General features: G+C 43.6%; 1 protein-coding gene and 1 pseudogene across 1 annotated transcript in view; both read left to right on the top strand.

Annotated features, from left to right (window-relative positions):
• Positions 1-18,083, top strand: part of LOC137620795 (ATP-dependent RNA helicase DHX30-like) — a 175,152-nt gene that overhangs the window by 140,079 nt on the left and 16,990 nt on the right. The gene's annotated exons all lie outside the window — the stretch shown is intronic.
• LOC137621257 (5S ribosomal RNA) lies at positions 16,347-16,465 on the top strand (annotated as a pseudogene).

Genomic DNA, 18,083 nt, shown 5'->3' on the forward strand with positions numbered 1-18,083 from the left:
TTTACACCCCATGAATGATGTTTTTGTGTGTGTTTATTAAAGCTGTGGCCCTAGTTCTTCATCAGGAGCAAAAAGATATTAGTGCTAATGTTTAGACCTGCATCAGTGAAGACTTGTAAGGGCTGATCTGTATCCTTTGATGGTTGATATTGTAAACTTTAGCAAAGTAAGGATAGAAAAAACAGCCTTTTATGAATGAATCTCTCTCTCTCAAAACCTGTAGATGTGAGACTATTTCAAAGAATTTCCTCAGTATGGCAAGGACCTCGATGTACTGTGTGTTTCTAGGTTTAGGAATTCTGGGAACTACTTCGGTGGGGAGTTTCATGTGAACTTTGCTGACTAGCCTTAGCTTCTCTTGAATTTACCAAACCATTTGTTCCTTAACTGGAATACAAACCTACGCTATTTATTTAGAGGTATTACTTTCTGCGAAGATGAAATGACAAGCCATTAAAACTTAGCAAGGGTTAACTACCCACACCGCTAGTTAGCGGAGGTATGGGGGGTAGCTTGCTTCCGCTCCCACTCACACACCGGTGATTTAGCTCACTTTATTATTGGCTCGGTTGGAGACCGGTTTGGACTGCCATTAATTTTTGTCTCAACTTACTTTTTCTTATGAATATATATATACATGAAAAAATTCTAATGTTTATGTATACTGTATATTTATAGAAATGTTGTAAATTTCCTTTTCAATGTTTGTGCTGTGCTTGTGATACGTATACAAGTTCTCAAGACATTGCGCAAGGCCGGGGAACCTTCCCTTCCAAACTTTCCCCCCTTGTCCATCGGTCTTCCCGTCAGTGGATAACCTACCATTGACTCGGCCGCCGCCACGGGAATCATCATCGTTTGGACCCTCCTCGTTCAACTATTGTCTTCACCTTTCCCTCTTCTTACGGGGAATATGTGGATTACTGAGGGAAGGGATTGTGGCCTCTCAAAGATTGACTACGGTCTTTCTCTTCTCAAGGCCATTCATCTTTCATGGGCCTCCGATAGTGTACTAACGGGGCGAGCACCTTTCCCGTTCGGGGGTTAGGTTGCGCTTTCAATTGTTTTCTTAATTATTTTAGTGAAATTATAATTGTTTGTAATTTAACTTTGTTCCAACACAGAGACTTACCTCGAAACACTTTCTTAGGAGTTACCTGGAACCTCCTCTCAAACGACCAGAGTTTTGTGTAGTTTACCCTAATCCCATTTTCTAAAATGGTAGGCCTAGCGGAGGAAAACGTGCCCTGAGGGCAAACCAAGGTAGGCCGCATGCTCTTTCGGGTCGTAAGCTTCAGTAAGTTTTCTGGTCGCGTCGTGATATCATCTCGACGCTCCTCTTATCTCAGTGCGACCCTTGTGTCCCCGACTCGTGTACCGTGCGGTTACCGCATGGCCCGTTTTGTGCTTGTTAGTCTTGTGCTCGTCGTGCAGGGGCAGAGGTGCAGTGGGTATGCTTCGGTACCAAGAATAAGAAGTCTTCCTAGAGGTCGCCCAAGAAGGCTAGCACCTCTTCGCCTTTGACGTCTCCAGGAGGAACGTCAGTTAGAGTTTCCCTACCACCTTCCCTTACCCAGAGTAGGGGACGAGGTAAGTCCGTTGCGGGGAAGAAGCCAGAGGTTCTTCCCCAGGAGTCTGTTCTTCATGATAGTGGGGTAGCAGATTCTTTCCTGGCAAGTGGTGGGCCTGAAGGTGAGGTTAGTGGGTGTCTTAGAGACGGTGCCCTGGTGCTCGCGGGTCACGTCTCGTCTGTTTTTCCCTTGTGGAGTAAAAAATGTCCCTGTCTCTTCCCCCGCTCCTTGGGCATGTTTTTCAGGTATCTCCACAGCTGAAGGCACCCTAGAGAAGGAAGACTCACCGTCGGCGGTACCAGGAGAAGGCGATCTCATTCCAGGTCCTGTTCCAGATCGCGACATGGAAGGAGGCCATCAAGGTCCTAGAGGAAGAAGCTCAGGAGGAGCAGCTTTGGCGTACAGAGACAGTCCTCCTAGAAGGGCCTCTGCCAGCCACAGATTGACCCTCGGAAGGACCCAAGGTCCTCGTCAGATAGACATAAGGCCGCCAAATAGACGACTCTTCCCGACCAGCGGAGGGAGTCGTCGTTTCGGCGGACAGCCTCGTCGAGTCAGCTCATGCGAGCAATTGACAGGGACGGCTTCCTCCGTTGGGCAAGCCCACGGAAACCTCGTCCCCCTCGAAGGAAGACAACATAGGACGAAAGCTCTCGCCTCCACGGCAGTGCCCATCCTCAGTCCACAACCTAGTGCGGAGGCGCCCGGCGGTACAGCTCATCAACCCCGCACGGAGGACGCGGTCTGCGACACTGAGGGCGTGCCAACGGAGGACTCTGCTTATAGGAGGGAGGCCCTCGCCGCTACGGCAATATCGTCCTAACGGAGGACTCCGCCTATAGGACAGAGGCCCTCGCCACTACGGCAATGCCCGTCCTAACGGAGGACTCCGCCTATAGGACTGAGGCCCTCGCCACCACGGCAATGCCCGTCTTAACGGAGGACTCCGCCTATAGGAAGGAGGCCCTCGCCACCACGGAAATTCCCGTCCAGAGGAAGCTCAAAGACCTGACTACAGTCACGGGCTCTGTGGTGAGGCTCTCCGGGGGCAGCCTTGACGAGTCAGCCCGTGGAGGTTATCGTCGTGCACGGATTCCTCCGTCTAACACCCCCACGGAGGAGCCCGTCCCCTTTGAAGACTCGACAAGTGAAGGAGGCACCCGTCTCTCCTGAAAGGCTTAACCGCGAGACTCGTCACAGCGTAGGTGCCCGTGTTGACTCTACACGTGCACGGATCCCTCCATCGAACTCCTCCACGGAGGAGCCCGTCCCATTATCAAAGGCGCCCGTCTCTCCAGAAGGTCTTAGCCGCGGGTCCTGTCAGAGCGGAGGTGCCTGTGATGAATCTACACCCCATCGCCGGACGGAGGACGTGGATGCGGACGGGGAGCTTGGAGCGCCGGAGGACTCCGCTTATAGTAGGGTGATCTCCTTTTAAGGAGTCACAATAAATTGAGGAGACACTACCTCTGGAAGAAGATGACTGGCGCTCTGGCCTTAACAGGATTATGGAGGAGCCCGTCCAGAAGAAGTCATCTTTGGCTCTTCCCGAGGCGAGGCACGTAAAGTGGGGGCGCGCCCATATTGATAAGGTGGTCACCCGCAATAGGGACACCTCCAAAGGTCACAGTTCGGCCAAACTGCTACAGGTCCTGAAATCACAAAGCAAGTATTATGCTTTAGACGGACGTCCTCATGGGGCTAGCAAGCTAGAGGACGTCCTAGAAGTGTTAGGACAAGGTGCCCAGGAAGACAGTGCGTCTGACGAGCCCATTTTCTTTTCACAATCCGAGTCCATCATGATGGAGGAGATGTCCAAGGATCTCGTGAATGTCGCCTCTTGGTTGGACTGGTGGGCTACTACTTTAGTACGTACCCAGATCCCGACGAACTCTTTGGATCCTACCAAGCGAGAAGCCCTAAAGGAATTGGTCGGATCGGGCTGCCGTGCCCTTAAGTTTCTCACGTTCCAGGCCTTGGCATTATCTGCGAACTGAGTCTTGAGGAGAAGAGACTCGGTCCTGAAGAACCTTTCCAAGAAGTTGCGGAGAAACTGGCTAAGAAGAAAGATACCATCTTGCCGAAGGCTCAATCGTAGAGAAGACTGGTATTTAGAAGGCCTGTATCCGAGGCGCCTGTTAGTTCTTGGTTTTCCCCAACTCAAGTGAGGAGAGTACCTTCGACATCACAGAGGGCTCAGTCAGCAAATCCCTCCCGAAGGGGAACCAATTCAGCCCCTTCCACCTATAGAAATTCCTTCTCTTCAGCCAGGAGAGGCCGTTCAGGACGTTCCTCCCGTAGAAGGTAGTGTGGGAGGCCCCCTCCCCTGCCCAAGCCTCAGGTAGGGGGATGCCTCAGACTATTTTGGCAAGCATGGAAACTCCACGGGGCAGAACCGTGGACGGTAACTGTTTTGAAAGAGGGCTACAGGCTCCCTTTTCTAGAAGTTCCACCTCCCTTGATTCCAGCAAGCCAGGCAGAGTGGTTGGCCCCAAAGACCCCTGAAGAGAGCAACCTTGGAGGAAGAAGTCTCCACAATGTTGGAGAAGAGAACAATGGAGACTTCATCTTCCGGGTCCGGGTTCTACAGTCGACTCTTCTTGGTAGAGAAAACAACGGGAGGTTGGAGACCAGTGATAGACCTGTCAGCCCGCAACAAATTCATTCGGAAAATGCATTTCAAGATGGACACCCCAAGAACGGTCATGGCGTCCTTGAGGGATGGAGATTGCATGATATCCATAGGCCTCAAGGATGCCTATTTCCAAATCCCAATTCATCCAGCAAGCAGGAAGTATCTCCGGGTGAAGTGGGGTGCCCAGATTTTGCAGTTCAGAGCCCTATGCTTCAGCCTGTCCACAGCCCCACAGGTATTCATGGGAATTTTTATGACGATCTCCGTTTGGGCTCGCGAACAGGGAATGCGTCTAATTCGGTACCTGGACGTCTGGTTACTCCTTTCTTCCTCAAAGGAAGTCTTGAAGCAACAAGGCGCGGTGCTTCTTCATCTTTGCAAAACTCTGGGCCTCACCATCAATCTGGACAAGTCTCATCTGTCCCCAACCAACAAGATGACGTACTTGGGGATAGTCCTGGATTCCTTACTAGTCAAGGCGTTTCCATCAGTAGACAGGCTGACCAATCTAGACCCAGTTCTCCGTCCCTTCCTGGCGGGTCAACCCAGAAAAGCAAAGGATTGGCAGAGGTTGATAGGACACCTAGTGTTCTTAGAGATGATGGTCCCCCAAGGAAGACAGAAGCTTAGGAGCATCCATTGGAACTTATAAGATCGGTGGGATCAGAGAAGTTCTCCAGACGTGATTGTTCCAGTTCTGCCGGTGACCAAACAGTCCCTGGAATGGTGGCAAGATCGAGCAAACACTCTGAAAGGGATGCCACTGTCCTCCGGACCTCCAGAGCTTCTGCTCTTCACAGACGCATCAAAAGAAGGGTGGGGAACCCATCTTCTAGGAAAAGAAGCGAGAGGCAGTTGGACGGAAAAAGAAAAGTCTCTCCTCATCAATGTTCTGGAGATGAGGGCTGTTCAGGAAGACTGTCTACACTTCAGTCCATTTCTAAAGGGAAACTCAGTTGTTTTAATGTCGGACAATACCACAGTAGTGGCGTACATAAAGAAGGAAGGAGGATTGAAGTTGAAGGAGTTGTGTGTTCTCTCCTTGCAAGTCCTGAAATGGGCAGAAGCAGAACAAGTCAGACTGTTGGCGAGATTCATTCTGGGAAAGAAAAACGTTCTAGCCGACGGCCCCAGCAGGGTAGGCCAAGTAGTAGGGACAGAATGGTCTCTTCACCCCAAGGTAGCAAGATTCGTCATCCGAATGTGGGGTTCACCGGTAATGGATCTCTTCGCGACAGGGCTGAACGCGCAACTTCCCGTATTCTGTTCTCCTGTCCCAGACCCAAAGGAGGCATTGGGGGACGCCTTTCAACACAAGTGGGACAATCTGGACGTGTACGTCTTTCCTCCTTTGGCCCTGATCAGGCAGGTTCTCAACAGAGTAAGGACAGCCAACAACCTAAAGATGACTTTGGTAGTGCCGGGGTGGCCGGAGAGAGAGTGGTTCGTAGACCTAAAAGGTCTGGCTATTCTCCCTCCGTGGCTTCTTCCAGACAGACCAGACCTCCTGAGGCGGCCACACTTTCTGAGGTTCCACGAGAATCCTCAATCCCTTCGTCTTCACGCCTGGAGGTTATCCAGAGCCTCCTGAAAAGACAAGGGTATTCGACCAAGACAGCTGTTAGAATGTCACTTTACCTGAGACAGTCCTCTACAGCAGTGTACCAAGCGAAATGGGCAGATTTTACTAAACGGTGGGCTTCAAAGAAAATAAAGCCTTTAGAAGCATCGGTACCCGACATCGCAGACTTTCTCGTTCACCTTAGAGATGAGTTGGGCGTGTCGATTCCAGCAGTAAAGGGGTACAAGCCGCCCTTGGACAAGTTTTTCTCTTGAAAGGAATAGATCTAGGTTCTTCTAGACACATCTCGATGCTCGTCAAGAGTTTTGAGCAGTCCTGTCCTCCCTTGTCTCCTAGGGTTCCGTAATGGGACCTGGCTAGAGTTCTAGATATGCTTAGTAAGCCCCCCTTCGAAGTTTTGAAGGATATAGTGGACAGGAATCTTACGCTTAAGGCGGTCTTCTTGTTAGCTTTGGCGTCAGCGAAGAGAATAAGAGAAATTCATGGGTTGTCCTACGTGGTAGAACACTCAAGGGGTTGGAGAGATATCTCCTTTAAGTTGTCCCCTCATTTGTCGCCAAAACCCATCCGTTTAGGATCCTAGGTTCGAGGGTTTCTCTATTCCAGCAATTCCAAAATCAGATAATCAAGGTGACTTGAATTTGTGTCCTGTCAGAGTTATAAGGAAATATCTAAGAGGACGGCGAATCTCCGCCCAGGTATAAAGTATCTTTTTGTCTCCACGGGTACGACGGAAAAAGACAATTTCCAAAAACACCATTTGCTTTTGTCTCAGGCAAGTCATCATTCAAGCTTATTCTAGTGCAGGACTTTCAGTTCCAGGAAAGCCCAGAGCACATGACGTTAGAGGTAGAAGTACCTCTCTAGCTTTTGAAAAGATGTCAGTAGCTCAGATTCTTAGAGCAGGCACTTAGTCTAACCAATCGACGTTGCTCCAACCGATTTAACGGCCCAAGCCCCAGGTTCAATCGCGGTGTCAAATCTATAGACACAGGTGATCTTTTCAATTTTTTCCCCTTCTTCTCCTCGTACTATTTATCGTCTTGGGAAGTCTTGCACAGTAGACCCGCACTATGCCGTATATCCATATTACATCAAGCACATCATTAAGGAATTATGTAGGGTGAGTACTTTTGGCACAATTAATGAGATCTTTGTGTAGTTTATCGTACTTTCCAGTTGTTTGGGCCCTCAGTCATGGAGACACTCCCACCTCCTATAGTGTATGTCTCCTATGAAAGTGTTTCGAGGTAAGTCTCTGTGTTGAAACAAATTATTAGTAATTTGTATTTTTCCTAACATACTTACCGAGAAACACTTTCGAGTTATGACCCCCCATCCTTCCCCCATGTGCCTCACTGAGCTTTAGTATTGTTACTTACATCAAACTTACTGAAGCCTACAACCTGGAAACATGTGGCCTGGCTTGGTGTGCCCTCAGGGCACGTATTCCTCCGCTAGGCTTATCATTATAGAAAATGGGAGTAGGGTAAACTACACAAAACTCTGGTCACGTGAGAGGAGGTTCCAGGTAACTCCTATGAAAGTGTTTCTCGGTAAGTATGTTAGGAAAAATACAAATTACTAATAATTTGTGATTTTATTACTGTTGCTCTCCGCTCCCCTTCTCCCGTCGATGTCGACCGGTGAACGGGAGGGCGCAGTACATATTTTATGTTTATTCCCTCGGTGGTCTCCCATCCTGTTGCGTACTTGGTTTCCTCCTGAGGGAATTTTCTGTTACATAATTTATTTTATTTTTCCTCAGTTAGCGATATAGTTTTCTTTGTTCGATTAAGAGTGCCGACGAAGCAGAGCTGTTCTGTTCATACCTGGGGAATCTGCCGTCACTGCCGCCCCTCAGAGGACATCATCATGGGTGTCATCCCTTCTGTACGCCCATGATAACACCGGATCAGTACTTCATATTCGAGGAACAAGCTCCGTAGCGGCTACGCTTCCTCAGGTAGCGCTCTTGTCAGTTCATCTTAGAGCGCTTCCAGGCGGTTCGCCTCCAGGGGTTGGACTACTTTCCATTCTGAGGGTGAGTTTTCCTCCCCAGGTGTGAGGTTGTTTATCCCTTCTGAGGGAGAACTTCCCTGCATCTTTATCACTTCATCGACTCTGACTGCTGTTGCTGTCTTTGCTTAGACTATGCTCTCTTCCTTCAGGGCGGAGGATAGTCTCAGGCAAGTCTCTCCTGCATAGTTATCACCTCTCTCGTTCACGAGAGAGGCCACTTATAGAGACTCCTCTTCGGAGGATTGCTACTGCTTAAGGTCGGCTTGCTGATCTCCTGATGACGCTGTAGCTAGTCCTCGGACTTTGGTCCGGGACTCTTCTGTGGATCGTTCGCGATTTCCATCAATGGATGTTCGCCCTTCCAAAGGGCACATCCCAGTTCCTGATCGTCCTACCAGCTGACATGTCATTCCTGTCCCTGGTACAGCCTCCTGAGGCCCTACCTAAGCGTGCAGCTTTTACTTAACTTTACTTACTTTGATGGCTGCTTTTCCAGTCCCATACAGCAGGAGAACCCCACTCTCTATAGGACCTCCACTGTCATTTTACCTTATTCGTTCAAAGTATTTATCGTGTCAGATCACGTATTGTTCATTTACTGTTAAATTGTCATTATTGTAAGACTGTTTAAATAAGAAAGTCTTCAGTTTCCTCTTGAAAGCCTTGATGTCTTCTATCATTTGAGTGTTTTGTGGGAGCTTATATAGTTTCAGGGGTGCATATTTAAAAGCTCTGGAGCCTAAAGTAGACATATATGTAGGTTCCAAGAGTTTGAACCCATCTGTAACTATTCTCGTGTCAACACAATTTGTTGGCTGCGCAATATGTAGCAATTCTAGGTATTTTGGATGACCGGTTCTGATAACTTGGTGGGTTATTTTACATATTTTCAATTTAATTCTCGCTTCAATTGGCAGCCAGTGCAAATCAATTAGTTTACGGGTGATCCTTTCTCTAGGTGGGACACCTTTTATCAGTCTTGCTCCTCTGTTTATTATGTTTTGTAATTTCTTAAGTTGCACTTTTGGTAAATAGTAATAGATAAGTTGCAGTAGTCAATCCTGGTAATAACAGTTTATCACAAGTTTCTTTACAGAATTTTCGTCCGGGTACTTTTTTTATAAACGGAATATTTCTTAGATGATAACCAGCAGTTTTTATTACATTATTTATTTGGGCATTTAGACAGGTTACAGTCAAGAAGTATACCTAGATCTCGAACTTTACTATATATCGGCACTGAGTCGTTATTTATGTTCATTTGAATATCACCCAAGTTTCTCTTACCCACCATCATGAATTCAGTTTTGTTCTCATTTAATTTTAGTTGTTTAACCCTGGATAGGTACGCTCCTCGGACACCCCTTTAAGGGTATGCTCGGACGCGAACGACCCCGACGCCAAAAAAAATTCTTGAAAAATCAGTTTTTCCAGTAACCTCCTTTTTTCTTTTGCCAAAAAAAACTTCAATGAATGCTTAACACAACTGTAAAGATAAATACTACTCATCTGCAGAAACACTATTTATTATAAATATTTTAAAAAATTAAGTAGAAAAAAAAAGACCTGACATAAAAATTCATAAAAAAAAAGTTTATACATATATACACAAATCCTTTTAGGAATTGATTCTTGAATGTTTAGGACACATCTTGATGTATTTTGGATGAAGTCAGACCCATGGAGGTGAAGATCTGAAATGAGAAAAAAAGGGTAACTTTTTTTGGCCAAAAAAATTTGTCCAAATTTCATGAATTTTTTTGGGTACCCAAATGAAATAGGAAGTGGCTAATTTTTTTAGGGAATAAACATATGTTATCTTAAAATAGAAATATGTAAAAAAATCTTCATTATTTTGTAAATTACATTTATATCAGGGGCCATATCTAAATGTAATTTTTTGAGTACTTAGAAATTTCGTAAAAAAATACATATATTTAATATATAATATGATATTTATGCAGGTAAAAATATACCAAAATATCACAAATTCTATAGGGAACAAGAATATATATAGATAGGGCAGCTTACGCTTCGGATATGTCCACAAAATGGCCGCCAACCACACTGACTCAGACTCCCTAATCTGCCACTTGAAATGTAGGAAGGGTATGTCAATTTCAAGGTGTTATTTACTAATCTAATTATTATTGGATATGCATAAAAATTGTATGGTGGGTTGCTGGATAATTGTCGATTATTTTACGACTATAAAATTAAAATTCTGACCCAAAAAAATTTTTTTGAAGGGAAATAAAATCGAAAAAAAAAAAAATGTAAAACAATATAATATTTTAGCTAAAAAAATTTGATGATATTCAATCAAAAAAAAAGTAAACAAAATTTTCCGACAAATAAACATCTAGAGGAATCATTACTCTGTGATAGTTCCTTAGTACGTAGTAATTTTGAAAGAATTGGGAAAAAACGAAAAAATGGCAATCACCGGAAAATCGAACACATACCTATATATACGCCATATCTGGCTAAAAAAAAAGATAGGCATGGGTAGCCAGATCATCTAGAAACACTTTCCAACACTATAAAAATATAAGTTTTGCGACACTACTTGCCAATTCCTTACGGTAACATGACTAAGCAAAAAAATGCAAAACAAATAAAAAGGGGCACTCGCGGAAAAATGGCTAACATTCTAATATACGGCATTTCAGAAAAAAAAAATTCAGCCACGTGCTAGGCAAACCATCAAGGCACATTTTCCGACAAATAAACATCTAAATGAATAATTACTCTGTGATAGTTCCTTAGTACGTAGTAATTTTGAAAGAAATGGGAAAAAACGAAAAAATGGCAATCACAGGAAAATCGAACACATACCTATATATACGCCATATCTGGCTAAAAAAAGAAGATAGGCATGGGTAGCCAGATCATCTAGAAACACTTTCCAACACTATAAAATTATAAGTTTTGCGACACTACTTGCCAATTCCTTACAGTAACATGACTAAGCAAAAAAATGCAAAACAAATAAAAAGGGGCACTCGTGGAAAAATGGCCATTCTAATATACGGCATTTCAGAAAAAAAAAATTTCAGCCACGTGCTAGGCAAACTATCAAGGCACATTTTCCGACAAATAAACATATAAATGAAATATTACTCTGTGATAGTTCCTTAGTACGTAGTAATTTTGAAAGAAATGGGAAAAAACGAAAAAATGGCAATCACAGGAAAATCGAACACATACTTATATATACGCCATATCTGGCTAAAAAAAAATAGGCATGGGTAGCCAGATCATCTAGAAACACTTTCCAACACTATAAAAATATAAGTTTTGCGACACTACTTGCCAATTCCTTACGGTAACATGACTAAGCAAAAAAATGCAAAACAAATAAAAAGGGGCACTCGCGGAAAAATGCCCAACATTCTAATATACGGCATCTCAGATAAAAAAAAAAGACATGCACGTGTTAGCCCAACCATCAAGGCACACTTTCTAACACATAAACATGAAAAAAAAATCAATAATATACGGCAATTCCTTACTACGTAGTAAATTTTTACAAATATTGAAAAAAAAACAGAAATTGGCAACCGCAGTTAAATACCCAATATACCAATAACTACGTCGTATCTGACAAAAACAAAATCACGCATGGGTAGCCAGATCATCTAGACACACTTTCCAACACTAAAAAAGCAAAAGTTTTACGATACTATTTCGCAATATCTTACGGAAAAATGACTTGGCAAAAAAATGAAAAAAATGAAAAAGGGACACTCGCGGTAAAATGCCCGACATTCTAATATACGGCATCTCAGATAAAAAAAAGACATGCACGTGTTAGCCCAACCATCAAGGCACACTTTCTAACACATAAACATGAAAAAAAAATGAATAATATACGGCAATTCCTTACTACGTAGTAATTTTTACAAATATTGAAAAAAAACAGAAATTGGTAACCGCAGTTAAATACCCAATATACCAATAACTACGTCGTATCTGACAAAAACAAAGTCATGCATGGGTAGCCAGATCATCTAGACACACTTTCCAACACTAAACAAGCAAAAGTTTTACGACCCTATTTGGCAATATCTTACGGAAAAATTACTTGGCAAAAAAATGAAAAAAAATGAAAAAGGGGCACTCGCGGTAAAATGGTCCTCGTGGTGATGAACGACATTTTAACTAAACAAAAAATCATGCACATGGTAGCCAAACAATCCACCAAGACTTTCCACAACTGATAACCTATACAAGTTGCACCATTCTACGACAATTTCATAATACGTAATAACTTTGATAATTATGCAAACTACCTTAGAAGGGTAAACTCGGTCGCGCTCGACCCCGACGCGTCTCAGAAATCGGGGAAGGAGTACAGCTACAGCAATGCACATCTGGACACTACTAGAGCGTGTAGGGGAGACACCTCCTGCAGGTCGATCACCCACAAATTCAGTCACGGGGGTGAGTCACGTGAGAAAAACCTGTTTTTTTTTTTTGACTCTCGGGGTCGCAAACGACCCATCGTACCTATCCAGGGTTAAATGTCATCCATTCTCTAACACTATCAAGGATTCGGTTTAGAGTTTCAGTAGTGTCGTCTATATTATTCATGGAGAAGTAAAATTGTGTGTCATCCGCAAATAGTTTGAACTTCACGCCATGCCTTTTTAGTATTTTCGATAGACCAATAGTATAGATGCAGAATAAGATTGGGCCACATACACTCCCTTGGGGTACCCCTCTGTTTAAGGGTTCATATGATGAATAACAGTTTCCAATTTGTTCACTGTAATTTCTACCAACTAAGTCTTTTAGGTATTCGAAGGCTTGATCTTCAACGCCGATGGACCGTAGATCATTTAGTAGCAGTTCATGCACAACTGTATCAAAAGCAGCACTGAGATCTAGCAATATTTAAATACCGCATTTATTTTCATCCATCATTTCCAGCATATCATTTACAACAAAGCTGATAGCTGTCTCTGTAGAGTATAATTTTCTGTAAGCAGATTGGTTGTCAGGCAAAGCTTCTATTATTTCTAAGTGACTGACTCGTTCAAGAATTACATATTCAAGCACTTTTGAAACAAAGGATAGATTTGAAATAGGTCTATATGAGCTTAATTCCTGTTAGTCTAGTGCATTTTTCAGAACTGGTGTGACTATAGCCATTTTCTTAGATTTAGGAAACTTACATTCATCAATGCTTGCATTTGCTATTTTCATTATTAATTTGACTAAACTAGAAAAGTTTCTCTCTCCAATTGTACTTCAGATATTGGCATAGGATCGATCGCACAGTTTGTTTTCTTTGCTCTTTTGATAATTCTGATGTCATCTTGTGTTATGTTGTTAAATTGTATTTTTTTTGTCTGTGTGCCTGGTTTATCATTAATTTACAAATTATCTGGTTATAACTTGTTTTGTTTTTAAAGAATACTAGAAAATTATTTGCTAGTTTCTGGTCACTGTATCCATTAGGTAGCTTCTTTTCTTTTACATTTCCCATTATACCATTCAGGAGACGATATAACTTATAAATGTCTGCTGGGTGCTTCGAGGATCTTTCTCGTATAGTATTCACTTTTTTCCTTCTTAGTAGGTAGTTATATTGACACGCAGCAGTTTTGTATTCTACCCAAGTACCTTCAGTTTCTAACCTATTCCACTTTCTTTACATCTTTTTTCCTTCTTTTTCACCAAAGTCTCTCCATCAAACCAAAGAGATTGGTCTTTTACGGTTACACTGTATAGTCTTTTCCATCGGTGGGCACATGGTATCATATTCACTTTTACCCACTTTATTATAAGTGGTCGTAAGACAGTTAACACACTTAGCTCCTAACAGACATTGGTCATCATGATCACAGGGAATATTGATAGCATCATTTATTTTCTTTGTAACTTCTTCAATAAATACGGTAGGAGAAAAATTTGATTTATGTCTTAAGTTTATTTTCTTTACTAATGCATGTCTCTGTAGAGGTAGACTAAACATAATAAGTTTGTGTACTGGGGAGATAGTACATTTCTCTTCAACTTTTATATCAGATAAAATATTATTCATGTCATCACTTAAAACTAAGTCCAACGTATGCCCAGTTAAAGCAGTTGTACAGTCGACATTATTCATTAATTGATATGATTCTAATAACTCAGTAAATGCCAAAGTGTCAGGATTTGATGCATCATCCATCCAAAAATTGAAGTCTCCACAGATAACTACCGGTAATTTGATTTTCTCCATGATAATCATCTCAATGAGAGCACTGAATTCTTCAAAAAAGATACTAGTGTTTTTTCTAGGTTTGTAGATTGCTACAAAGGATATTTTTTCTGTTTTTTTGGCGTAAAGTTTATTTCTATATATTCAAAGCTTGTTACAGTAGTTCTTTTCAACATTTTGAGATTTTAGTAACTTTTATGAATAAGAGGTCCGACAGCCCCACCAGACCTACCTACCTCTTGGTATGTGAAAGAAGGCGTGTGGGGGGGGGCATCATTTCAGTGATATTTGCCTTGTCCAAGTTATTTAACCATTTTTCAGATAATGCTAGCATATCCAAATATTTCTCATTTATCAATTCTCAAATTTGAATAGTCTTATTACCTACAGATTGTATATTTACATAGCCACAATTTATGACATTCCCAGTAACCATGATCAGTATTTTCTGCTAGTCTTTTCATTTCCAAGTCATAAGCTTTGCAGTGTCTAGAAATTACTATGTGGTCACTTGTTCTGTTTAACTTTGTGCAGTTTATACACTTTGACACTTGCAAATTACACTCCTGGGTGGAATGTTTTCCTGAACATTTCCCGCAGACTTTATCATCATTCTTAGACTTGCAATCTTTTTCAGGAAGTCCATACCTCTGACAGTGGTAGCAGGTGATCACGTGCTATCTATCACGTATATTATAATTACCACATTGTAACGAAACTTTGTCTCCATTATCATGAATAGCCCTCCAAACTTGAGGATCACATTTCAGCACATAGTGCTGAAATCATCTTCATCATTGTACACATTGCATATCATTAATTTTGGTTTTAGTTTTCAGATTTTTCGCATTTCAGTGTCAGTCACTAATGTCTGGATTTTGTTTATCATTGTACACATTGCATATCATTAATTTTGGTTTTAGTTTTCAGATTTTTTGCATTTCAGTGTCAGTCACTAATGTCTGGATTTTGTTTGCCACCTCTTCTCTGATCATTTAGTTTGCAAAGTTTACAATAACCTTTCCATTCGTAGTTGACCTCAAGTTGAGTTTCTTTGCGTAATTTTAGTTGTTGTATTATCAACTGATTTTTTCTTTAACTTTGTCTGCATATGTCGGTCTCTCCGGTTTTGGGTCTATCAATGTTTGAAGTGTTGCTTTAATTGATTCCATATTCATGGCAAGAATGTCAACTTTCTCAGTGAGGTCAGTAGTCTGGGTGGAATTTGCTGTGTCTGCGCTCTAAGGTCCACAAGTTTGTTTTCCAAGTCATCTATTTTCGCATCTTATTCATTCAGGGCCAGATCTCTTGTTCACTTCTTCCTTTAATTTTGATATTACTAAATTGGCTTGTCTGGCTTCGCGTACGCAATGTGGGCATAACTAATCTAAGTTATTCCTTTCATTATCAGTGATGCTTATTACTATATGCACACATTTCTTATGGTAGAGTCTATTACATTCTCATCCTATCCATTTTTTCCGTTCTCCCTCCGTGTTTTTACATATGAAGTTGAAATAGTTAGGAGCAGATATAGTGTACTATTTCTTATCTCTTAGGTTTCTCCATAAGATTAACTAATATCTTTAAAATCCTATTCTAAACGAGAAACAGAAAGCTAAAACATGACGCAGGGCGAGTGTTTGACAGAACTTCGCACAACACGTCCACACTCTAGCACTATTTCAATTACTGGCGCTCTTTTGATTGCTGCGCGCCAACGCTCTCCAGCTCGCCAGCGCCCTGCAGTGCACCAGCGCTCACCAACATCTCGTCAGTGCCAGCCTGCTCCGTCACCAGTGTCCTGCGCACCAGCGTCTTCAGCGTGCGCCATTGCTGTCCTATACTCCATCAATCTCCTGCGCGCTAGCACTGTACCGCGCGCCAACACTTATGCTCGTGCCAGCCCTCTCTTGCGTGCGCGCACCAGCACTCTCTCCCGCGTGCGCCCGCCAGCACTCTTGCGTACGCTCGCCAGTGCTGTCCTACGTGCGAGATTTCGCCCGTGATCGCGCCTGCATGTTCACGATCCTGAGCACTCGCACAACCACGCGCGCGCTCCTGTGCATTCTAGGGAGAGTTTACAGCGTGTCAATGCTCTCTGGCACACATGCGTTTTCAGATCCAGCGTGCGCTCCTACTGAGTTCTGGGGAGACTGCACAGCTCCTTACTGCGCGCCAACACTCTTCGGCGCACTTGCGCTCTCAGATCCAGCGCTTGCCAATGCTCCAGCTCTTGCCTACTCTCCAGCGCTCTTCTGCGCATTCACTGAAAACTGCGCTTTATCAGAAACAGCACCAGCATCATCCTGTGCGCCAACGATGGTCAACGGCCATACTGCGTTGAAAACACCGCTTCTCGTCCGATCAGCGATATTAAGCAACGTTGGGTCTGGTCAGTACTTGGATGAGTGATCGCCTGGGAACACCAGATGCTGGTGGCATTCCAGTACTCTCCTATGCACTCGCACTACAGGCAAAAAGAATGAAAACTTGTTGACAGGTCACCATTGCCCCATTCCCTTCCCCGCAAACACATTACAGCATGCTCGCCGGGAAAAAGGAAGAGGCTTCACTGAAGGGTTCAAGATCCCATCTTCCAATGCAAATCAACGACATTTTATATCGGAACTCTTGTTTTCTTTCTCTTCAGGAGTTTTTTCCTGATAGTACCACTGTCAGCAAACACAATCTGAACGTTGCAAACAGCCTATCATTAGCACGATCACCAATTTGTAGCTCATCTTCTACCAATGAGAAGTCATCATCCCACTGATCGCTAGATCATTGTTTGCTGATCACTAGCTCGCCGATCACCAGATCGCCAATTTCTAGCTCATCTCTCTCTGATCATTGACCTCTAGTCTCGCCAATTACTAACGATCTCCAATTGCTAGCATGCCGATTGCTAGCGTGCCAATCGCTGATTGCTAGTCAATAACCAATCATCAGTTTGCTGATCACTAGATCGCCGTTAGGCAGCTCGTCTTTCTTTGATCATCAACCTCAGGTCGCTGATCTCTGACCAGCCAATCATCAGCTTGCTGATCTCTAGCTCATCGATCGCCAATCCGCGATTAAGCGCTGATCATCAAAGGCTTACCGATCACCAACTGACGATCATTAAACCATTCTGCTGTATCTCAGGGCTCTCCAAACCGATCACCAACTCTATTGCCAACCTTCCCTTGCTGACTGACCAGACAGCCTTCATCTGCCTGTCAGTTACCATCTTTGGCTCACAGATCGACGATTCACCAATCATTGACAGTTCGCTGTTAACCGGCAGTTCATCACTCAGACTTGCTAGTCGACCTCTGCCCGTGGTTCCCTAGATCGGAAGGCATACACCACACTTGTTCGCCATCACACCAATCCACTAAAGTGATCGGCAAATGATCAGCAGCCCCCATCAGTGGCTTGTCGACAGGTGACTACTCGCGAGCATTCTCCAACTGCACAGTAACCACGATATCCAGCCGTTAACCGTTGATTAACATTCGTCAGAACGATGCTGTTCTAAGGAATAACATCAATCCCATCACAGCGCATGGTAGGGTTAAATGTTCCCTTACTTCTGTCAGCTGTAGGAGTTCTCTCCCAGGGAAGAATCCTTACATAGGGTACCGCGTCCCATCCTTTCCGCCATGAGTCAATACCCCAGCGTCAACAATCTCCCATGCGAAAGGATCCGCAAGGAGCTGTCCCTTTGGGTCGATGTCCACACCATGTTGAAGGAGTTCGCACATGGGCTAAGACCACAGGTCTTCACTAGCATGCTGGACCTAAAGGACGCATGCTTCCAGGCCCAAACCATGCATCTTCTAGGAAGGATTGAAGATTCAGTTTAGACAAAACATGAAACACCAGTTCAAGGCTCTGTGCTTCGGTCTTTCCACAGAGTGACCTTTTTTTTTTTTCTCGGACACCCATCATCTCTGGCCTGTCTAGCCTCCAACGGCCGCCTCAATTGTAGTTCTCTCCAGTGGTGGCTTAAGACCGATTGGAATCATGCCTTTGATTCCCCGGACATTCTGATCCACATGGGACCAGAAGTTTGGA

This window comes from Palaemon carinicauda, chromosome 27 (assembly GCF_036898095.1).
Source record: "Palaemon carinicauda isolate YSFRI2023 chromosome 27, ASM3689809v2, whole genome shotgun sequence".
Classification (NCBI taxonomy): domain Eukaryota; kingdom Metazoa; phylum Arthropoda; class Malacostraca; order Decapoda; family Palaemonidae; genus Palaemon; species Palaemon carinicauda.